Source organism: Aplidium turbinatum, chromosome 2 (genome assembly GCF_918807975.1).
Source record: "Aplidium turbinatum chromosome 2, kaAplTurb1.1, whole genome shotgun sequence".
Taxonomy (NCBI): Eukaryota; Metazoa; Chordata; class Ascidiacea; order Aplousobranchia; family Polyclinidae; genus Aplidium; species Aplidium turbinatum.
This window is the reverse complement of record NC_137473.1, coordinates 52489752-52514874: the sequence shown is the minus strand read 5'-3', so window position 1 is coordinate 52514874 and position 25123 is coordinate 52489752. Positions and strand designations below refer to the sequence as shown.

General features: G+C 40.9%; 1 non-coding gene across 1 annotated transcript; it reads right to left on the bottom strand.

Moving 5' to 3' along the window:
* Positions 1-1974: 1974 nt before the first annotated feature.
* LOC145765731 (U6 spliceosomal RNA) lies at positions 1975-2076 on the bottom strand. The gene has a single exon (XR_014288614.1). It is a non-coding gene; the product is annotated as a U6 spliceosomal RNA (small nuclear RNA).
* Positions 2077-25123: the final 23047 nt, after the last annotated feature.

Sequence of the window (25123 nt, the reverse complement as noted above, 5' to 3'; positions counted from 1 at the left end):
GGGCACCGGAGCGATTTTTGACTGGAGGGGCAGGAGTATGAAAAAAGGGCACTTTTGTTGCTGAAAGGCCAATTTTTTTTAAGTTTTAAGATAAGATATAGCGATAATGCTCATCTATCAGCTCATTATCGAGTAATGATACAAGCGTCCGCTATACAAAGAACAATGGCACGGAAGGGCATCATGCTATTTTATAATGATGTAATATAACTTACTGTGATGGAGAATTTTGTGTCATGAATATTATGTTGAGGCAAAAATAGAACATTACAATTAGGCTAAAAGCGAATAGCATAAATTGTTATATTGCAAAGTGTGCAATAGCTTACATGACCTTAAAAGACCACCATTGCCCCCTCTTCCCTCCCCATCCACAGAAATTGGAGGTAAGGGGGGCATCCGTTCCCCCTGCTCTCCCCCCGCTTCCGGCGCCCCTGCTATATTGTCCTTTCCAAGTGAAAACATGCGTTCCACAGCAGCGCTGGTTGGTATTGGTGTGTTGTATTTCAAAAACAAGTTGAAAACGTTTAGTCGGAAAGGTATCACTGTTCCAAGCGTGCTGTGATAGTTTAGCATGTATAAATCTTTTAACGAGGTCCACTGCACCAACATCGCTATTTTCAGGGGCATAGAGCTCTTGAAATAAAGTAAGCCTATATTCAACGTCCGCGATGCCATTCATGGATTTTTCGCTTTCAGTCTCTGATCCCTCGTTCTCAATAGCCTACATGGGTGATCACCATTTGGCGAACTTCTTCCGCATGTATTCCAGGGAGCCATTCCAACCAACGCAAAAACTGATAATTCGGATGAGTTGCGCTAGCCAGAATACATTGTGAAACTCTTATTGTGAAACGAGATTTTCCATGAAAACAAAAAATGACGCTTAGCGCTTGACGCTTAACATCAGCAAAATAGTTGACAGCGCTATCACTTCCGTCAACTACAAAATAAATTGACGGCGCTAGCCTCAGCGTCAACAAAAAGTTGACGCCGTCAAATTGACGGCGTCAACGTACAACACTGCTAAACGCACACTCCGTCTACGTAGCAAATTATGTTTTTTTTTGGGTGCATTCAACATCTGATGACATTGAATCGCCACAAAATGGTAGATTTTTGCTATGTCCCAGGCAGCAAAATCAATCATATTTACATTGATTCAACGTCTGCAGACGATAAATCAATGATGTAAAAATGACAGATTTTGTTGTCTGGTGTGGGATTGTAGCATCGCTACTCGTTCTAGTGATTATTTATTGCGAAGCTGTTGCGGTTTGCATTCAAAGAATGTTTTCCTGCTGCCGATTGCTAGTTCATCTATTGTTTTATGTATCAATACAGCATAAAAAGTTGCCCCCACGGCTTAGGTGCCTATGTTCAAAATACATGTAAAAACTTACATACGAGTTATTAATTACGGAGATAGCATAAATTTGATGCTCTAAAACAGGGGTCACCAAATGGCGGCCTGCGGGCCGCATACGGCCCGCAGAAGGTATCAGCGTACAAGTATAACCAAAAATACTTTTCTTGAGGGAGTTAAAGAGCACGAAGGTAAAAAATACTTTCCTGGAAGCATATTTTCGCATTGCATACGATTCCACCGACCGACCAATCAGATTATAGTTCAAGGTGGAGGTTGCTTAAAGTTATTCCAATGCGATGTCCAGCCACACTGTCCCAGTGGTTGATTAAAACGTCTGTTTTTAAATTTTGAAATTGTCTGTGAGCATAGGGTTGCTTATTTTAAGTTTGCAAATGTCATGTAAACACTAGTGCGAGTTTCACCATTATTGTGTTTCACGAGCAGTGTTCTCTTTATACAAGTTTTTGTTGGCAAAATAGGTCGGTGTGCCAACTCAATTTATAATAAATTGGCAATATATTACATAAAAATTTAGAGACTTTTTCTGATTGTATTATGAAAATATTTAGCTTAGTAGGCCTACTGCAAAACGTTTTTTTTTTTAAAGAAATATGGAACGCTTCACGATTTTGCGTGTCATCCTTGCGCAGGAGCCATGCTAATCTGTATCGTTCCAATTATAGTATATGTACTGCCGAAGCAAGTACTGCAAAATGTTGTTAATCAACAAATTCTTGCCACGCTGATGAGCACCGCAAGTGACAGTTGTCTATAATAAAAGAAAGACGGTTTTATAGATTCTCACAAAAAGGATGAAAAACCAACTCATTGCTTTTTTAGAGGGAAGACTGTTCATAAATTACGATTTTTCGGTGATTTTCACAAGCGTTTGTTTCATGGTACCTGGTGTGATGATGTCTAGTTTAGCGTTGGTGGTGCCTTCAACATTAAGTTGCAAAATGGTTACTCCTTGACCTACAACAGCTGGTGCTGTTCGCCCTGACAAGGGCGCTGTGCTGGTCTGGGGGTGCCATTCTGATGATTGTTCTTCCACATAACTTTATAGCGACAGTTGTAGCAAGTTTAGTTTTCCGAAGTCAGTACTTGCGGGGGCGGCCACGTGGAGGTACTTGCTTTTGTCGGCAGAGAGTGCTGCTTGTGAGTGTGGTGAAACGCAGACGGCAGCACACATTATCAAGGATTGCCGGCTATACAGTTACAGACCTCCTTATGGTATGGAAGGCCTAGTTTCCATCGATGACGACACCAGGCAGTGGTTAACCAACGGATGCCCTGACATATAGCGACAACACGAGAGAAGAGAAGATGGTACGGTACCTGGTTTCTTTTTCCCTGTTATTAGAGCCTATCTTTCGCTGATACGGTATGTTTGCAGGTCACTATTGTTGCCTGTATTGCGATGTGTCAAACATTTCCTTGTTTGCTGAAACTGTTAATTGCAAGATATCTTTTGCGAAGCGAAGTAACAACACCACTCTTGCTTGGCGATGAATATTCTGATGAAACCACTCGCCTCGTTATAAGTGCACAAAACAAGTGGCCTCTATTTATTAGCCATTGTTAAAAAAGTCAAAAGTGTTGTAAAAGGAGCTTGGCCTGGCAGTAGCGTTGTTCGATTAATTTTGTTGCTACGGTATTCTAACATAAATATGAACAACATGCAACGCTGGATACTGGGTATGAAATGCGTTCTTTTCGAATGCCACCGATGTCGTCCCCTGGACATGTCGTCCCCCCGATGTCGTCCCCTGCCGATGTCGTCCCACGTCGATGTCGTCCCTGTTGCCAGATGTTCAACTTTTTTTGTCTATTTAAATGTAGGTAAAAATTATGGTTTTTCGAAACGAACTTATTCAAATCGAAACGAAATTTTTGCTACCTTTTTCTTTTGTTGGTTTTGTTCCTGTACTCTATTCTTAAATTTATCATTACTGTTTTACTCGTTACAATATTGTTCAACTTCTTCTTCTTCTTCGTTTGAACCTTGTTCTTCGCCACTTCAAGGGTCGAGGGGCTCTGCCTTTTACCACCCTTGGGCAGTGGCGGCTGAATTGAAAACAAAAAAATCTTTCTTGCCCTGTTCTGATTCTTCATGAATTTCGCATTGCTTTTTTATCCGAAGAACATGGATTTCATGTTCTTGCAATCAACACTGTGGCGTAGCTAAGGTGGGGGGGGACAGACCGCCCCGGGCGGCACGTCTGGGGGTGGCACTTTAAGACTACGATTTTTGATTTTGATTATAATCTGATAAAAAAACGCATTTCATTTTCACATACTTTTTCTTGAAGGGGTGGCAAAATCTGAATCCGCCCCGGGCGGCACATTTCCAAGCTACGCCACTAAATCAACACTCAATTTCTTTTCATGAACATTTATTTTCACATCGCTAACGCAGCCCACTGCAAATTGGTTCGTTGGTTTTGAATCTTTATCCTCGGACTGACAAAGCCTTGATTGGTTATTCCTGGTACCGTAGTTACGCGTACTTGCAGTGGCTCTTGACGCAGGGCCGGTCACCGAGATTGGCAGAGTGAAGTTTTCCGATTGTTGATGTGTTGTTGCCGAGAAATTATTCCATTCACTAGGGCCCGCTGAATGGAGAGCAGTCCTGAAATGCGTTGCTCAAGCGCACATTCCGAGCGTCGAGCTTGCGCCGCGTGATACTACGACAAAAAACACAGAAACAGCTAGCAAAAACATTAACTATGACATGCAACAAGTGTGGTCCTACGTTATCTGGTAATGTAAATTAGAGATGTGCTCAACTGTTACTTTTTAATTAGTAGCCTACTTTGAAAATCTGAACTGCTACTTTGAAAGCTAAAACCATGAAAACAGAAAAAAGCTAGGCTAGAGTAAACCTCAGTTAACGTGTGACTAAAAAAACAATTGTGTAAACCAGGGTGGTCCAAGACTGCAAACATGAAGGGCCACATTAGGGTCTGAGAAAAACTCCACGGGCCGCATAGTGAGAAATGATAACGCGTTGTTGAAAGTAGAAACGTTGTTGAATAAAAGCTTAACTGGGTTGCGATTTTGAAATTATTTTCTATAGATTTCGATCTGTTTTAGCTATATTCTTACTGTTAGGCTTGACTGGGCTATTTTATGTCTTGATTATCATTCAAAGCATATATTTTTTGCATTTGGCCTATTGCATGATAGCGAATCCAAGCAAAGAACATAGCGCTTCTGCTTAACAATAATGTTAAAAAAAGGTGCCACGTTACTGCACTGCATCGATGGTTCGCATTTGTTTTCTATATAGTCTATAGGCAACTGCTTTCTATATAGTCCGCCTTGTTCGCAAGTCAACATAGGCCTAGGACTAGCCTACTTAGAAAACAAAGCTAACTGTTGTAAGCGGACAGGTATTAGCTTGAAATTTATGCTATACGGTACGCTAGGTCAAGATATAAACACATAATGACTGCAAACTAATTTTAGAATTTGCTCTTCTTCATTTCTGTGATGGTAATTTTCCATTGATAACGTATTTTCAGACACACAATTAAACGGAAGTGAACAGAATTACAAGCCACGTTTTTACGACCTCGTTCCCCTAGAGGCCGTAGCACTGCAGTGGTGTAGCTTACCTAGAGTATGGCAGGCATGGCTCGAGCCTTGGGCGCAAAAATCGGTTGGTAAAAAATAAAATTTGTGAGTTATACTTTCTTCAAAATCTAATTTGCGCCCAACAAACATCAAAAAGGGTCACTCTTTACTGTAGCCATTGTCAAACAATGGACGTTGAAAAAGCAACATTGTGCCTCTCCTGGCTCACTTTACGTTCAGTCAGCAACAATTGGAATCAATCAATCAATGGTTTATTTGTTAGTAACAGGAACAGTACAGTAGGCCTACATGTTGGAAATATGCAAGTAATATACACAATGCAAAAGTTACACAAGTTTCCATACCGACAGGGAGACAACGAGACGACCTAGTCATTTGCCACCCTACGGAAATGACAATTTTGCCGTTTAAAAATTGGAAGTTTAGTAAAGTCGCTAAGCAGCGATTAGTTGAAGCTTAGAAGTAGCTCCAGTACTTACTTATTCATTTTTATAAGAATTTATAAATCCAATCTGTTGTATGACTTCAATTTGTCCTGACCAGAGCACTCAGTCTGTTCTAGGAAGAAATTAGCATTGAAGTATTATTGAGCCTATAAGCATCATTATGTGAAATTTTGAGACCAAGAATTATGCTAGGTATGATTTCTTTTAGCCTACGTGCTGTGCTGGCACTGCCTAGCACTAAGCAGTCTGAAGTTTTGAGGTTCATTGACGACTTCACAAGCTGTGCTTTATAAATATACGGTACCGTACTTTTACCTAACTTCCTCAAGTTGTCAAACAGATAAAATGAACGCAATTCTTAGTAGCTAGTAGCAGGCGCGGATCTAGGAGTTTTTTTCGGGGGGGGCCAGAAAATTTGAAAATCAATTAAACAGAAAGAAAAAGATAAAACAGATGTGAAAAATGATACTACGACTGTAGCGTAGCCAGGAATTTTGAAAAGGGGGATTTTGATGGCCGGCGGGCGAAGCCCGTCGGCGTCTTCGCCAAAGACGACACCTAGCGGAGGGGGGTCTGGGGGGCAGCCCCCAGAAATTTTTGAAAAATTACTTTGAGTTTGGTGCATTCTGAGAGCATTTTCAACAAAAATGTGGGTATAAATATTCCTGTAAAATGGTGCTGTCTGGTGGCATAGCAAAAGGATAAGATCATGTTTTCTTCGGATTTTTCGGTAATAAACCTAAGTCTCTATGTTTTCTTGTTGCTAATTCTTGGCTGAAATATTTGAATGTTTAGTATTGGCAACACTCGCTCTTTCAATGCAGTTTCGTTTAAAATTAGGAAAACTTTGTTTTAGAGACATAGAGACTGAAAGCACCATTCTCAATATCGTGATGTCACACGCGTGCCAAAGGGGGGTTGTAACCCCCCTCCCCTTGGCTACGCCACTATACTACGACATATACGGTACGATATGCCATAAAATAAAATAGACATTAAAAGAAACAGCCATTTCATCAATTGTGAATGTTTGAAAAAATACATTTTGTTTGAATAAAAATAATTGCTAAGCATGCAAAGTAAACTTGAAATCTGGTTTAAAATCCTGTATGCAGTGTCCATGACCAATTGGATGTTTGTATGTTTGCAAGCATAGACGGCAATTGATTGAAATTATAATGAAGGCTAAAAACTATAAAACAGCCATTCAAGGTTTCAGATTGTTTCAACTGACGTCATTTGGTTCAGCATTGGTTTCAGCTGAGTCAGCTCCAACAAATGTTGCTATTAAAATGCATTTACAGTTGTATAACGGAATAAAGGACTCTGATCGATGGATGATTTTAACCATAATTATATCGTAACAAACAAAAAATTACCTCCCCCCCCAGATAAGTTAAGTCCGCCGTGGGACTAATATCAGCTGTTTAGACGTACATCAAACGATTTGATGCGGATACATAGAATTTCAACAATAATTCCTCACAACATTTCGGGGGGGGCCCGGGCCCCCTGGGCCCCCCCCATAAATCCGCGCCTGGCTAGTAGCCTACACACCAATGTTGGGATTGATTCGCTATCAGTTTCTTCAATCTCTAGTTAGCATAGGCTATAACCCAACGGTTACAAAACCCGCCGACATGCCAACAAATGTCGGCGACAAATTAAATTAATTAATATTAGTTTTTGAAAAAATCTGCCGGACTTGGGTCGTTTTATTTTTATCCACAGTTATCAGACAAAAATACCCCTATCTACAGGTCGGTCACCGCCGGTTGCATCAACACAGTGCTCTATTGAGATGAATTTTTAATTAAGTTGGCTAGGCCTACGTAAAGAACTACGAAAACATTTTGCGTATGCCTAGGCTATATATTGTAATTATCGACCAAGGATTTTTTTAATTTAACTTTTACTTGCCCTTTTAGACTCTGAAACAAACCAATACAAAGAAAAAGGAAAGTGGGGCTGAAGGGCGAAAGAGACGAGACTTGCAAGCAGCAGAAGCTGAAAAGTCAAGCAGACAAGCTTATGTCCGATTGATTTTGTCCAATAATTCACTTGGTAGTAGGCTACAGTAGGCTATACACACACAACGTCAGATGAAAAAGTAATAAGCCGCGTTGGCTAGTTTTTATGTTAGAAATAACTTGGAAAGGCGCAATAGCGCAGCATTCTATCAAATTGATTAGCTCTGCAAAGAGAACAAAATTTGCATGACGAAACAATCTCTCGTGACTGCCTTTGAACATTATAAAACGGCAATAATACATTGATTTATTTTCTTCACGATTTGTTCATAAAAGGCTTGTATGCAATATTTAACTTAAATTGTTAAATAATAATAATTTATTTGCATCAGACAAAGCTGTCCATATCCAAAACAAAACAACAAAATAATACACAAACTGCAAATGCACAAATAACGAACAACAACAACGAAATAACATAAAAAAATAACAAAATAATACACAAACTGCAAATGCACAAAATCTCAATAAATAGGCTAGGCCTATCTACTGTTACAAGTTTACAGACAATGGTACGGTAGCGCTACAAGTTAGAAGAACTGACAGTATTGAGAACGATAAAAACAATCAGATGACATGGCAGCCATCAAAACTAGATAATGGCATACATAGAATTATTATAATGAAGACGGTAATTTGATATACGATGGCAATCAGACCTCATCAGGGAGGCAACTATAGAGTTAGACGATACTTCGCATCTTCCAACAAAAGAAAAAACATATTTACGAAGTAATGCATCAAATGTTATGATGTTACACAAGACTTGATGTTCACGTACGCTATAGTGTTTAGGCAAATTGTGTATAATTCTAAACGCATTATTGAAGGCAACACGCAGACGATTAATGTCACGTTGATGATAATTTTCCCACAGATGACATGCATACATTGGAGTACAATAAGAACGGAATAGAACATTTTTAATATCAGTGGAGCACTTGTAAAATTTTGATTTTAATTTGTTGGCAGAACAGTAGATTGATCGCACTTGTCGATTTATATCCTTGTCGTCACACATTGCCGTGTCAAGAAAAACACCCAAATATTTGACACTGTCTACGAATTTGATCTCACTTCCATTGAGCCGTACAATTGGATTCAAATTTAACTTTAAGTGTTTAGTTTGGAAGTACATAGCAAATGACTTTTTGCAGTTAAAAATGATATCGTTAGAAAGCGCATAATCTTCACACACATTCAAGATACTCTGCAGACCATGAACGCTTGGAGAAATACAAGAAATATCATCAGCAAACATGAGATGATTAACAAGTGTATTACCTATGTAACAGCCTGCCTTGGTTTTGCTTAACACAAAAAGGGCGCACATTTAAACTTTGCCATGGGCGCCATTTTGCATAGATCCGCCACTCGTAGCAGTGGGCTACCGTGTCCGTAGGTTATGTTATTTTAAAGAAATAATAATAAATAAACAAACTGTTTACTCGTCAGCAACAAAATAATTAACCCTGGCTAGCGGACATTTGAAAAAAAATTAGCCTGGAAATTAATTTTTATTTTTGAAATTAAAATAATTTGTTTGTTCATCTGAACAAAAACAAAATTGTTTGTTCATCAACTAATCCCACAAGTTGTACCAAACTGAAAGAATAACGTGAGCATTGACGCTCGAGCTGAAATGCAACAGCCGCCGCATTTTGAAGTCTGTTCGGCAGCGTGATTCATGATCACTCACTGGAGACGACATGGGCATTGACGCTCGAGCTGAAATCCAACAGCGCGCCGCATCTGAAGCTTTTTTTTGCCGGCGTAAATTATTGCGCGTCCCGATGTATGAGGGTACGACATCGGGGGTACGACATCGGCAGGGGACGACATCGTCGCCACCCGTTCTTTTCTAGCATAAGAGTCAACCTACCTAACATTTTATTAGTGCGGCCCACCACAGCTCTTGTTAGTGCCAAAGTGGCCCGCATGCAAAAAAGGTTGGTAACCCCTGCTCTAAAACAAAGTCATATATTATCATATATAGTCAAAGTTGGCAAATGCGCGGACGGACAGTTTTTACGATAATGCACGGTCCATCAATTTAGAGATTTAACCGGCGGTAAGTATTAACCGGCGATTTAATTCGACGATATCAAACCTCCATCTTTACACTCTGACTACAAAAAAAAATTAGGCCTATATCACGTGAAAGTTACGAGTAATTAAGCATTGATTTCAACGACCTAATTTTTGGGCAAAATCAACTTTACGACCGGTTTTGCGAACTTTGATCTTCCGCTTTGCAAGGCAACTTGATAGTTACTTTGAACTTTAGTCCAACGTAGAGTGGTTTCATTTTAACCTGAATATAAAAATGTCTACTTCTGGCTTTCCTTCCCAATTAAAATCATTAATCAACGCATTCAAAAAGGTTTTCCCGAATTTCGTTATTGCTTTGTAACAAGCATTTTTATGGTAAACAACTTTAGAACTAGCCTAGTTGGATTTACAGAAGAAGCCGTGGCCGAGTGGTTAGCGCGTTGGGCTCGCAGTCGAGAGCCTGCATGTTCGACTCCAGCCACCCGCACTTGCTGTTGTTTCGCTGGGCAAGAAACTTTACGATAATTGCCTCTACCTAGTGATCGATTTCGAGTAATGGGTAGTACCAAATTTAAGTCATAAGTACAGTAGACAATCGGAAACAGACATTGCCGTCGGCTGCAGCGTGGGTCAGGTGTATGTCGGAAGGCGTACACCGATGCATAGCGCTCAAGTCCGCTTTCCCGCAATGCAGGATAAAGATAAACAAACAAACATACAATTACAGAAGGATTATTGTTGGATTTTCAAAAAATTGCCGAATAGGGAACTAGGTAACTGATAAAGACTGTATCCAAATAGGGAACTAGCCCAATCGGACTAGCCAAATCGGACTAGCCGAATCTCGCTGTAGCCGAATAGGGTAATAGCCGAATCGGACTAACCGAATCGGACTAGCCCAATCGGACTAGCCGAATAGTAGCAGACTCTTTGACGCAGGGTTGGTTACCGAGATTGACAGAGCGAAGTTTCCGTTTGTTTGAAGTGTTATTGCCAGGGAAATATTGCAACCATTAGTTGCCACTGAATGGAGAGCAATCCTGAGAATGCGTTGCTCAAGCACGGGTGCAACCTAGTTCGTACCTTGAACCATTCGTACAGTCAGTTCGTACCCTGAAAAAATCAAGAAAAAAAATTAAAAAAAGCAGTCGCTGATCGCAGTTTAATAGCACAAAGCCGAAGCCACTGTCTCGCTGATCGGAGTTTCCCCAAACATTTGAAACAAACTCGAGGGTTAGCGGAAACTGCAATTAGCGGAAACTGCGGAAAAATGTTTGCAGAAACTGCCATCAGCGAGGGTAAGGGTTAGAGCACAGATTATTCTATGGTTAGAGTTAGGGTAAGCGGGAACTGCGTAAAAATGTTTGCGGAAACTGGGATCAGTGAGGGTTAGGGTTAGAGCATAGATTACTCTATGGTTAGGGTGAGCGGAAATTACGGAAAAATGTTTGCGGAAACTGCGATCAGCGGACTTCGGTTTTGAGCTATTTTTTCTCTCGATCTTTTCAGGGGGAAAATTTTAAAATGATTGCGGAAACTGCGATCAGCGACTTCGGCTTTTTCAATTTTTTTTCTCGATCTTTTCAAGGTACGAACTGACGGTCCGAACTGTTCATGGTACGAACTAGGTTACATCCCTCAAGCACACACCCCGAGAGTCGAACCAGCATCGAATGATCTTGAGTCGAACTAGCCACAACATCATGCAAAAAAACGCAACTACTTTTAGGAAGGTGCAAAAGCACGGAATAGAAGTAAAAGCGGAATGGCTATTGTTTTTAAATATTTGTAATGAATAGTGCCTCCAGCTTTCTCATTTCTGCTTAGATCGTTGGAAAGCACGATGCTTCATCTACCCGAATGAATTAATTGCCAAGGCGATTCGATCAGATTCGAAGGCGTCCGATGCTATACCAGCACCAATTACCCTACTCAGTAGATTAGCCAAGATACAAAGTGCGTACGCCGTACAGTGCAATACCACGGACGAAGTGATTGGCTTTGAATCTTTATCCTCGAACTGACAAAGCCTTGATATAGGTTATTCGGTTATTCCTGGCGGTTTCGCTTGCTTGCAGTCTGCAGAGGCTCTCTTGACACAGGGCTTGTTACCAAAATTGGCAGAGTGAACTGGAAGGCACTTTAACATGCAGATATCATATCCATGGACTTCTGTCCAATTCAACCACGAACCAATCAGATGCTACATTGCCTGTCCAATTGTGACCATTTCAGCCCAGCATTCAGCCAGAGAATTAATTATTACTTTGATTGATTGATTGATTGATTGAATCTTTATCCTCGGACTGGGAAAGCTTCTTGCAGAGCTTAATCCTGGCAGTTTCGCATACTTGTAGAGGCTTTGAATTACTGACGCAGGCCCGGTCACCGAGATTTACAGAGTGAAGTTTCCGATTGTTGAAGTCTTGTTGCCGGGGAACTATTCCATCCATTAGATGTCGCTGAATGGAGAGCAGTCCTTAACGTGCGTTGCTCAAGCGCACACCCCGAGAGTCGAACCAGCGCCGCTTGATCTTGAAGCTTCTTCGTTCCAGAAGTGATGCGCTAACCAATTGAGCTATCGGGGCGGACTTTGAACTTTGTTTGGTAATTACAGAAGAAAAAGAGCTATAGCAGAGGTGGGAATCAAACCCACGTCAACGTAATGACTACCACCGCCCTAATCCAATGCGCCAAGTCAACCGATGGCAAAGCATTGATTTAATTTAGCTAGAATATGCGTTCTTATTCTTCCTCAACGCAACCTTGATGACGTCATGAACAGCGTAGCTTCTGATTGGTTCGTGGTTTATTAGAAATCTGCTTGTTAAAGCATAGATATGGTTAAAGTGCCTACCGAGTGAACTGGTGAAGTGTTGTTCAGGGTTGCCAGGTACACTTATGGAAAAAATGCCAAACAACTGGTCAAAAAATGCCAAATAACCTAAAAAAAATGCCAAATAGGCAAAACGCTGCAAAATCAAACGTTTTTTCATTAATAACTAAAGGATTCGGAAAAAATGGATAAAACTGCAACAAAGCTCAGCCTACACTTGCTGCTATTGCACAACCTATAGCTATCTTCATTCTAGAGAGAACCGTATTGTTCAGAAAAAAATAATTTTGAAAAAATGCTAAACAGGATCATGCCAAACAACATAAAAAATGCCAAATTTATGAAATTTGCCATGAAAAATGTCAACCTGGCATCTCTGTTACTGTTGCCGAACAATTATTCCATTCACTAGGTGCCGCTGAATGGACAGGCTTGCCATATTGGCCCTTTTGGGGCCAAATTTGTGGAATTTGGCCCTTTTTAGAGGTAGTTGGCCCCAAAAAAAACTGTTTGGCCCCTTGGCCCTTTTAGTTTTCAATATTTGGCTATTTTTGGAAGCAGTTGATACATAGCCTACTATTAAACTAGGCACCTTGACTTAGATAACCGCATGGTTTTTTCGGTGCCTCCATGGTGTAGTTTCCATATAAAAAAAGCTATTTGTTATATCTCCTGATGTGTACATTGAAAATGAATGTGGAGCTATGCCGAAATAAACTTGATTGATTGATTGTCTTTCGGAAATAGACCTTTTGCACAATGAAAATCACCAGAGCGTGACGTTTGAGTTACGCGGAGTCTGAGGGTGAAAAATCGCTTGTTTACTACGGTGTATGAAGGCGTTTCTTGTTATTGCAACCAAGCGTGAGATCGCTGGCAGATGAAAGTAAATTTTTTGTGTTTATGAATTGTTGTAGGTTATCGGTACACTTCAGTTCATGTTCGTTTTAATCATATTGCCGGCTAACATAGGCTACTAGGTAAGGCAGTGTAGGACGGCCACACGGTAGCCTAAGCCAGGGGTCCGCAAATACTTTTTGGTGCGACCCAAAAAGCAATCGTTCGAAGTCTTCGCGACCCAAACGTTTCGGAAGCATATAATTTTGCGCAAAACACTTTGCAAATTAATATTAATTCCAATACGGTCGTCCCCACTTATTAAGGCCACATCGGGACCGGACGATTTTGGCTGCGGGAGACAATTTTCTACCACTCCTATACCTTCAGTAATTCCGGAATGGACCAAATTGGGCTTAATAAGCGGGTGGACCTATTAACCGTGCGCTTCGTCGTCGTGCAAGCCTCTGGGGCCGAGGGTCTACTCTATCCTTTTACCAGCCCAGACTCAAGATGTTCCCGGACTACACTGGAAGGCTATTAGAGAGCAGCCAGTATTTAGTTTCATCATCCATGACACGCAGACCTTCCACTCCGTTAGGTGGCTTGAAGATGGTACAGTTATTGATGATGTGGTCTGCAGTCTGTTCCTCGGCACCACATTCACAAGAGGAGGAAGAGGCTAATTCCCCAATGGCGCATGGTTGACCGGAAAAGCCCGACGCACGTACGAAGACGGTTGAGGCGCACCCATGCTTGTCTTTGTAGTGTCAGGCGGATGGGGCATGTGTCGGCGTTGGGGATGAACGAATGAAGTCCGGTGGTACTTGACTTCCTTTCAGAATTCCATTTATAGTCCACCCAAGTAGCCGCAGAGATGAAGTTCATCTGCTGCGTTGATCAGAAGTTGAGCGGCTGGCACGATGGTTGTCTTGACTTCAGTCGACTGGGGTGCTGGTTTGGGGAAGCAGAGATCTTGTGGTGGAGAAGATGGTTAGGCTTTAGTGCCCGTCGGCTAAGAAACAGAGTGGCTTCTTCGTGACGAAGCTCAGAAAGTTGGATGCCAGCGAGAATGGCAAAACTATCCAATGATATGGGACGCATGCATCCGGTAACTGTGCGCAGGGTGCTGTTTATGGCAGTGCCGATGTTATAGCAGTGTGCACTGCAGCACCAAACAAGCGCACAGTACTCTGCTGAAGAGTAGACAAGGGCTAAGGCTGCTATACGCAAAGTGTCAGCCCTCGCCCCCCAGCTGTAGCCTGCCAGGCGCTTGAGTAGTGCAGCGTGGGATGTCATTTTCTTGCGCAGTGACACCAAATGGTGGCGGTATGTGTAGGCTACGATCTGTCTAGTGTCACCCCAAGATATTCTGGTTCGGGCAGAAGGTCAGAGGTTTTCCATTGTTCTGAACATGTAGCTCACGATCTATAGCCTACTTCCCGACTGTAAGCTATAGGTAGAAAGCTGCCGCCAAAGTTTTGTTTTCGCTAAGTTTCAGTCGCCAGTTCTGGAGATAGCCTAAGCTGAGAGAGTTTTCATGCCCTGGCTCAAGCTGTCTTCCAAGCTATATATATAACCGTGGGCTTAACTACTGTACTACAATCGAAAGTATAAATTTTCTTGTAGCCTACCAAATTGTACGAAACTCAGCACATCAAAGACTATATGATTGTATTTATTTTTGCCATACAAGTTATATTTATGGTAATTTTAAACCGTTTTGCGACCCACTGTAAATGGTCTCGCGACCCAAATTTGGGTCGCGACCCAGTATTTGCGGACCCCTGGCCTAGGCCAGCGGACCAGTTGAGTTTCTGTGTGTGTCCATCCCCTCCGTGCATTCTCAACCAAGTCTAGCTGGCTAGATTGATTTTAAGACTTAGCCGCCATTATTGTTTAATTATTAACTAGACATAGGCCCACTAAAAACTGGAAATTAACCTAACAAGTTAGGCCTACTGTAGGCTAAATGGTAATGTTTCAATACCCACCAGGTAGATTAAGTAGGTCTGGTCCACACAAGTCCAATCACGAGCTAGGCCTACCATAACCACTCTTTTTAGGCCAAAAGCTCATTTTATGGGTTCCCGAGTGTTCCAAAGTAGACCATAGGCATAATTAACAAATGCTATTTTGTAGAGTTGTGATATAAGCTACAATGTGTGACTGGATGAAATCATTAGAAAAGCTGCCGTCATTTGGCATAAGTGATATATCTAAGTGGATTGTATATCAAAGTATGAAACTGGAAGTAACTTTGGTTTGTTAGAAATAAAATGTTCGTGTGGAGTGGAGGAATAGCATTATAGATGAGATGGCTACAAACAAGGACTCCTACCTTCGTTCTTCATGTCTTGGATGGCGACATACAGCTTAAAACAACGCAAGAATACTATTTTCAGATCCAACGACAACTAGGTTTAAGTGGACTACAGTGGTGTGATTTCGTTGTTTAACTTCCAAGTCGCTGCTTGTAGAGCGTGTGCATTTTGACCGGGTATTATGGACCACGTCAATGGTACCTTGTTTTGCAATATTTTATTTTGATTCTGCATTGCCTTTTCTCTGTCAATAAATTAAAATTCATGGTGTTGAAAGTTTTCATAAGCGGGTAGGCTAAAACTGAAGCATGTTTTCTTCAGTTTGTTCAGACAAAAATTAATAGGTTCTTGAAAATTGCTTAAACATGCAACAAACCAACCACACTTGATTGATGATACCAAGCATAGTCATTAGTCACTAGTATTTTCTTGTCGAAGATGTGAAATTGAAGAATTATTTTTATGGCCCTCTCTACATGAATGCGATGGCGTGGAATAGCCTACTTCGTGTGTTCAACACTTCGTCTTCACTCATTTGAGGCCTTCTACCTAGGAACGGTGAAATATTCAAATGTAGACCAATATCATGTAAGTCTTTTTCTATGAGAAACCCTTTATCGGTCATAACAGTATCATTGAAGTGCAGTCAGGGCCGGATTTAGCTGATGGGGGGCCGGGGCACTTTTAGATCGGGGGGCCCCGTGCAAAAAAATTTTTCGCGTTTACGGCGCGAAAAACCATCTCTACGTCTACAGCAGCATCAGTCCAGTACTGCACAACATTTTGCAGAAACTTTAAAGGCCAAAAGGAAAAAAAATAACACAAAATCACATTTTTTCCACCTAGGGGGGCCCTTCAAAAGTCAGGGGGCCCGGGGCAACTGCCCCCTCTGCCACCCCCCCTAAATCCGGGCCTGAGTGCAGTTCATTAGCAGCTATTTTCTGCTTCAAAAGGTGAAAAAATCCACTTCTCTGACATATTTCTTTGTCACTCACATTACCAGTGTACAACTGAGACACAAACATAATACGCCCATTTGGATCAACTCCCACTAATGTCTTTGCAGTTCGAGTACGTTTGCGACTGACGGTGAAGTGAGGATAGTGTTTCGAGACGTAGGCTAGGTAGGCTACCTTCAGTGCAGTCGATGAGGATCATGGTGCTTGGGTAGCCCTTGTAGGCAAATTATACTGAAACACTGATACACGCCAGTAAAGGCCACAAAACAACAGCTTAAGCCATGCTCAAGCAAACGTTTCACAATTTATTCGCCTGCAAACTACGCCACTAACTCTAGCGCACAGCATTGTAAACAGCGGCTAGTCGTTCACGTCTCCAACGTCACGCTCTGTTGGTTCGTTATGCAAAAGGTCTATTGAGACTGAAAAGCGTTATTACGATTTTTTACGATTTACGATAACATCCAGCATTTCATTGTAGGCCTAGAAGTCGAAAATCTCGTCGATCGGGCAGTCCTCATCTTCATAAATCAATGAAGGCAGAAATGTGCTGACTTTGAAAGCTAGCGAGCAGTGCTCACAGGGCCGAATTAACCATTAGGCTAATAAGGCTATAGCCTTAAGCCCTAAAAAAATTCCGCCTTCAATTTTTGTAAGGCTGATAGTGATGCAGATCCAGTAGCCTACTGAATAGTTTTTGCTAAACGAATGACCGAGTTGAGTCAACCAGTGGCGTATAGCAACGCCATGGGCTCCGTTAGAGGGGGGGGCGCGGGGGTGATTACCCCCCAAAAATCGGAGTGGGGGGTAATTAATGCAAAATTACCCCCCCCCCCCCCACTAATGTAGAGATAAAAGTTTAATTTTTATATTTTTTCTACTTTTGTGTTTTATTTTCCTTTTTTTTATTTTGTTGCACTCTCCGACTTGCAAGACATCGCAAATATGCAATAGAGACTTGCATAATGGTATGGGAATTGTTCATCAGGAGCTAAGTAGGCCTAGTTTACAAAATCAGTCTGGCAAGTTTCAAAATCGCCCTGCAGGAGGAATCCCACCATGGCTTGCACACTTTGTGCCAAACAAGATGGCTGACACGTGTACCGGCCATTTCTTCAGTGTTGTCAAACTACGAAGCCTTGTTAAACACACTTCAAAATTTCAACATGGCGAAATCATTAGGCCCTTATTCCCAATTATTGCAAGGCAACACATAGCCTACTTTGCAATGCAGTTTTGCCAAGTTTTATTCAAACTACTTGAAAAGATAACTGGCCGGTTGCAGATCAAGTCTTATACCATCAGCGACGTGATGGAGCTGGTTGAAAACTCAAAAGTTAATTACCAGAGTCTTAGAAATGAAGAACAATTTATACAGTTATACAAGGAATTTCAGCAGCAATTCGATAGCTTAGGCTTAGCTAAAGTCCAAATTTCAAGAAAGCGCTGTGAGCAAAGTGCTTCCCATGACCTTGCTTCTCATTACAGAAGGCAGGTCTATGCATCTATTGACAGCATATAGTGCATTAGTGCAAGGCCTCACCCACCGCTTCAATGGCGAAGAAATTAAAACTCACCAAATGCTTGAAGTTTTAGTATCTGGCACAGTCAACGACAGTGCTGTTACAGCGTTGGAACGATATGGCTTCGACGTGAAAATTTTGGGCCAAAATTTAAGCCAGTTCCATCAGAAATTTGGGCCGATCAAGTATGTATGCGATGTTCGAAACAAGTTAATGGGACTTAGGCCTATTATTGTCAAAGAGTTTTATGCCAGTGTGGAAAAACTTGTAAAATTGCTATTGATCAATGGCCCTTCTTCTGCAGAAGCTGAAAGATCGTTTAGCTCGCTACGCCGCTTAGAAACATGGCTTCGAAACTTAAGAAACTTCGAAACTTAGGCTAATTAAGTTTTATAGATTATTATAGCTTTGACCTTAACGCTTTTGGCCTTTTAAATCTAACATTTTAGGGCCTTAAGTGCAAAATTTGGAGGACTTGAGCCAAGGAAGAATACAGAGAGGGATTTTGCGTACGTCCCCTCTTCCAGTCAAAATTGTCTCAAAACCTCAAAAAATGTGGCAAATGTTAAAAAGCTTTTGCTCGTGATTTCAGATACGTTGAAAGAATTTTTCGATTTTAAATCGTGCTGAAAAGCAAAAATTTTGCGCCTTCGGCGCGAAACATGCAGCCTAAGACGCTGTATAAGAAACTGAAGCTTTCAGTAATGCGAAGGGGGTCTGGTGAGCGACCTTCCAGAAGTATATGAGATGTGATAATCCAATAAGCCCCTGTTGATGTCAAAACATCGTTCCCGCCCCTGCTTAAATTACCCCCCCACTCTCAAGAAGTGTCCGGAGCCCCTGAGCAACGCAATAGTCTATACCGCCCTTGGATTTTGTCACGAAACGCCACCCCCTCCCTTGACACCGTCGTAAAAGCTGATTAAACTTCCACACAACAAAAGAATTAAAGCAGTTTTGTTTAATTTTATCGAAAGTTCAAAATAAAACCATTTCTTACTCAGACAGCTGAAGGATTCTCTGTTTTCTTCTTTAATTGGTCTAATCGCTGGCTTAAATGGCCCTTCTTTATTCTGAAACCTTTCGGGCCCTAATTTGATCATCTCAGCTCGCATGTTATGAGTTAATGTTTCTAGCCAAGTAGCCACATCTTTATGAGAATAATAGATATCATTTGTTTTATCTTTATCTGAAAGTGTTTCATTCATAAGCTGACTTCTTTCAATGGTCACTTTGTTATTGTTTTGCTCGAGGTACACTTCTTCTTCGGTCTCAACTTGAGATAGCGATTTACTGTGGCTTCTGTTTTTTTAGCAGAGGCAATTTTTACGAACTTCAAAATGGCTCCTTCATTCTTTCTATTTCCTCTTCTCTAGCTTTCTTTTTCTTTCTAAAAAAAACCTAACTTTCTTTTACTCTCGTCATAGGCAAAAATTACTTAAAAATTTGCAACTTCAATCTTGTTTTGGAATCTGCAGCACAATAGTTAAAAAGCGATAGGCCTAACCATAATGCAAATTTTCTGTGAACTATTTCAGACCTGAAACTAGCTTTCACAAACCTAACCCTAACCCATCTTCAAACATGAAAATAGAGGAATCCCGTCTATCTACCACAGACAGGTGGTAAAGGTGGCCGTTAACTCGGTGAACTCACGGTCCATTCCTGTCTCCTCCCGAAAGTGAAGTAAACTTAAAACTAATCTGAACTTAACTACCAAGGCTCGTCGTCGTCGTCTGAGCTTCTGGGGCCGAGGATCCATCCTTTTACCACCCCAGATTCACGATGTTCCCGGACTACACTGGAAGGCTGCTAGAGAGCAGCCAGTCTTTAGTTTCATCATCCATGACGCGCAGACCTTCCACTCCGTTAGGTGGCTTGAAGATGGTACAGTCATTGATGATGTGGTCTGCGGTCTGTTCCTCGGCACACTACCAAGGCTAAATTGACTGAACAATGCTATAGCTTACAAGTTACAACCGACATTCTATCATTTCTTCAACAGCATGAGTACCGTATCATTAAACCGTCACAAATACCACATGGTGAGGCACAATCTAAAAAAGTTACAAATTAGTTTAGAGCAGGGGTCACCAACCTTTTTTGCATGCTGGCCACTTTAGCACTAAGGAGAGCTGTGGCGGGTCACACTAATAAAATTTTAGGTAGGTTGACTTTTATGCCAGAAAAGAATAACGCATTTCGTGACCAGTATTCAGCATTACATGTTGTTAATATTTTTGTCTTAGAATACCGCAGCAACACAAATAGTCGAACAACGCTACTGCCAGGCCAAGCTCCTTTAACAACACTTTTGACTTGTTTATTAACAATGCCTAATAAACGAGGCCACTTGTAGCGAGGCGAGCTGTTTCATCAGAATATTCATCGCCAAGCAAGAGTGGTGTCGTCGCTTCGCTTCACAAAAGATACCTTGCAATCAACAGTTTCAGTAAACAAGGAAACGTTTGACACATCGCAATACAGGCAACAATTATAGTGACCTGCAAACATATCCGCGAAAAATAGGCTCCAATAACAGGGAGAAAGAAACCAGGCACCATGAAACAAACGCTTGTGAAAATCAACGAAAAAACGTTTCTATCGTAACTCATGAACAGTGTTCCCTCTCAAAAAGCAATGAGTTGGTTTTCATCCTTTTTGTGAGAGTCTATAAAACCGTCTTTCTTTGATTATGGGACAACTGTCACTTGCGGTGCTTATCAGCATGGCAAGAATTGTTGATTAACAATATTTTGCAGTACTATTAGCTAAATATTTTGATAATACAACCAGAAAAAGTCTTTAAATTTATATATAACATTTTGCCAATTTATTATAAATGGAGTTGGCACACCGACCTATTTTGCCAACAAAAACTTGCATAAAGGGAACACTGCTTGTGAAACACAATAACAGTGAAACCAGGGATATCTAGAGAAGGGAATAGCCTACGAAGGCTTTTATTACTTCTGACAATAGAAGGGTTTCTATTTATCTCAAATAATCTCTGTTTATGGTAAAATGAGAATTGGCACCTATAGTAATTTAATAAACTTTGTTGTGACAACCTGCATTCCACTATTAGGCTACCACCAGGTATGGATATTCAATGAATGCACATAATTAAGCTACTTGTTAATTCAACTACCCGTAAAGTATACTTGCTTTACACCTAGCCAACTGCAAAGGTTTTGTCAAAAAACAGCTATAGGCTAAGTGGTTCCCTTTCAACTGCCTTTTCAAACAAGTATTCTTTAAATATGTTCTACATAACACTTGCTAACTATGTCTTGTGCAGCTGAGTGTACCAGCTGCACTATAAAACTTTCTGCAATTTCAAAAAGAACCGCATGTTAACGCGGTACCAACTACCGACCTTCTAGTGTCATGAGCATCAGCAATCGCTCTGAGCCTTCGTATCCCTTTCTTTAGATATCCCTGGGTGAAACGCACACTAGTGTTTACATGACATTTACAAACTTAAAATAAGCAACCCTATGCTCAGTGTAGCTGGGCCTGGACATCGCATTGGAATAACTTTAAGCGACCCCCACCTAGAAGTACAGTCTGATTGGTCGGTTGGTGGGATCATATACAAAGCAAAATATGCTTCACGGAAAGTATTTTTTGCCATCATGCTATTTAACTTCTCAAGAAAAGTATTTTTGGTTATATTTGTAGGCTACGCTGATACCTTCCGCTGGCCACACTTATGTGTGCGGCCCGCCAGTTGGTGACCCCTGGTTTAGAGGTATATAACTTGTTTAATGTTTTGGCTTCACTTAGATCAGTGTTAACTTAGGTCGGTTTAAGTCTGAGTCTCTCCGAGAATAAATAATATGACTGTCTTTGTTCGTTTAAACTTTAATACGTTATCACATAGGCTACTGCCGCCCTCTTGCAACGTGCCGCCCCTGGATTTATCCACAAGATCCAATAGGTAGTTACGCCACTGGAGTCAACACATATAAAGAGCCCATTTGCAAAACCACGTAGGCGCCACTTTTAGCGAAACTGAGTTTAGAGCAGGACTTTTCAACCTGGGGATCGCGAGCCGTTTTTCGGAGGTTTGCGAGGCGCTTGAAATTCCAGTGTTTTCAATAGACCGATCCATCGCCTAGCAACGCTCAGCCAATCAGAGCGAAGGAGAGCAAGCTATTTTTGCTAGCCCATTATCTAGCATTGCTTTTATGCAGTTTCCGTCACATTTATGCTGTGATTTTTTAGAAGTATAATTTTCTTCTGCGGTACTTGCAGGTTTGACAGCAAATACCTATTTGAGATGTCTTAGAAAACTTAAAATCGGAAACCTGCTGCAAATAGTGCTTTCTAAGACACAGTTTACCTGGGTTGTCAAAGCCATGCAGTGTTATCAATGGGTTGAATAGTTGATTATATTTTTATAGAAGAAGTTATATAGCCTGGATGGTGTGCTGTGCTGCAACTGCTACGTTGTTTGTTTGAGTTGTTACAATTCACTGGAGTGAAAAATTACTCTATAGGCCAAATCTTTTAAATGAAACCCATTTCTTAGCCTGCAAAGAGTCAAAAGTGGCTGATTTTCCAAAGACAATTTCAAACATTTTTCTTTGCTTTCTTTGTATTTAATGGCACTTGTGGCATTTTGCGTCAAAAAATCAGACAAGGTTTTAAATTGCACGTGACTTAAACCAGTATAATATGCAAACAATTCACTAACAGGAAAATTTAAAATGGATCTTGCACTAAAAAATGACCCTTCTTGCAATTGTAGCAAAAGAGATTGCGATTCATGTTGCATTTTTAGAGCACAAAGTTCTTCTTTCAAAGCTTGATTTTCAGTTATCAGCTTGCATGATGCATTATTGCATTGCATTAGGCCTATGCATTGCATAATGATGCAATGAACAGTGAATAAGATGACCATGTACAAAAGAAACAAAAAAGTATTTCAGAAGCACAAAACAATAGCCTAGTAGGTTACAATTATCCATGACAACTCATTTAGTCATTTTGCAATGGGTTGGGCTATGGTTTATTTCATGATTTGTATGAATTAATTACTGGTAGCTTACGGTAGGCTACTATAGGCTATTGGTATTATATGTTTCAGTTCATTTTTTTTTTATCTTATGCAACCATTGAATTTAAACAACCAGGCTATGCTATTCATTGCAGAATCATGCAAGCTGATAACTGAAAATCAAGCTTTGAAAGAAGAACTTTGTGCTCTAAAAATGCAACATGAAGCGCAATCTCTTTTGTTTGATTTGAAAACCTTGTCTGATTTTTTGACGCAAAATGCCACAAGTGCCATTAAATACAAAGAATGCAAAGAAAAATGTTTGAAATTGTCTTTGGAAAATCAGCCACTTTTGACTCTTTGCAGGCTAAGAAATGGGTTTCATTTAAAAGATTTGGCCTATAGATTAATTTTTCACTCCAGTGAATTGTAACAACTCAAACAAACAACGTAGCAGTTGTAGCACAGCACACCATCCAGGCTATATAACTTCTTCTATAAAAATATGATCAACTATTCCAACCCATGATAACACTGCATGGCTCATGGCTGAGCGTTGCTAGGCGATGGATCGGTCTATTCTTTATTGCCAGAAAAGATTAAAAACTGTGTTTTTTCGCAATCACCATTCCTCTACTTTAGGTTATTAAGTCTATATCGTTTAAGCTTTCAGACTTTGCAAAGGCTTTAACTATAGGAAAGCAGTCGATATTTTTCACCAAGTTCTTCTTTACACTAAAGTTAAACCGTGCAGACTAAAGTTAACCAGTAACAACGTTATGGTAAAAAAGCAAAATTATGTAGAATCCTATGCAAAATATAGATTTCTCAGTATCGTTTTTAATGGCATTGAAAAAAATTAGTGTCGGCAATTTTGTTCGAAGTTCTTTCAGCAACAGGTGCACGCATAGACAAACTTAATACTGTAGTTAAAAATATGCAGCACCAACCATCTCACTGCAATTGATTTAAATAAATCCATGAAAGATTGCAATAAATTCGACCGGTCTTCTAAAGTTCGTTGATACACAACAGATTGACACATTCTTCCGCAACGGAGTTATACACTGACAGGTCCCACCTACTGCACCGGGTGGCAAGCCGAGGGCAAACAAGTAGGTGGTCCGCTGTTTGGGGTTCGGTGCCACAGATACATGCAACTGGGCCCGTGTCGTAGCCCAGTGCCGGTCTTTGGGATGTGCAAACCGTGCGATCGCACAGGGCCCGCAAATTAGGGGGCCCGCAATTTACTCAGAAAATGCAGTAATTTTGTCATTTTCAAAGGAAAAATTCAACAAGTGAATTCAGCAAAGGAATTCGCAACAAGAAAACATAGAGACTCAACGAATTCAACCTATTTCGTCGCCTGAATATTTCGTACCCTGAAAAGATCGAGAGAAAAAAAACGACCTAGCCGAAGTTGCTGAATGGAGTTGCCGCAAACATTTCAAAATTTCTCGATCTTTTCAGGGAACGAAATAAGTCGAAATTTAATTTTGTTACACGATTTCAGGGGACGAAATAGGTTGCATCCAGACTCAACATACTGTAGAGACATAGCTTTATTTCCGAAAAATGCCAAAGAAAGCATGATCTTATCCTTTTGCTATGCCACCGGACAGCACCATTTCACAGTAATATTCATACCTAAATTTTTGTTGAACATGCTCTCAGAATGTCCCAAATTCAAAGTAATTTTTCAAAATTTTCTGGGGGAGGCCCCCCAGACCCCCCGCCGCTGGTTGTCGTATTTGGCGATCACGCCGCCACCGCCGCCCTTCCCCTTTCAAAGTACCTAGCTACGCCACTGAATTGGATTATTGTCATTGGGGCCTGCAAAAGCATATTCCGCACAGGGCCCGAAAAACCCTAAGACCAGCACTGCGTAGCCCCACTTCACCATTGCAGACTTAGTGCGTCCAACACCGGTTCGGAGTCGATTTAATGTTTTCCACTTTGCCCAAGGAGCGTTTGCTCCTGGGGGGAGGGACTCTGATAGTGGGATCTTCATTTCAGTGTATGATGGGTCATTTTCGACCGGTGAAAGTGCGAAAATGTAGATTCTCAATATTTTTTCTCCTATTATTTAGCTAAGCTTGATAGAAAATAGAAATAACAATCGGAGGAAATGTAATAAAAGCC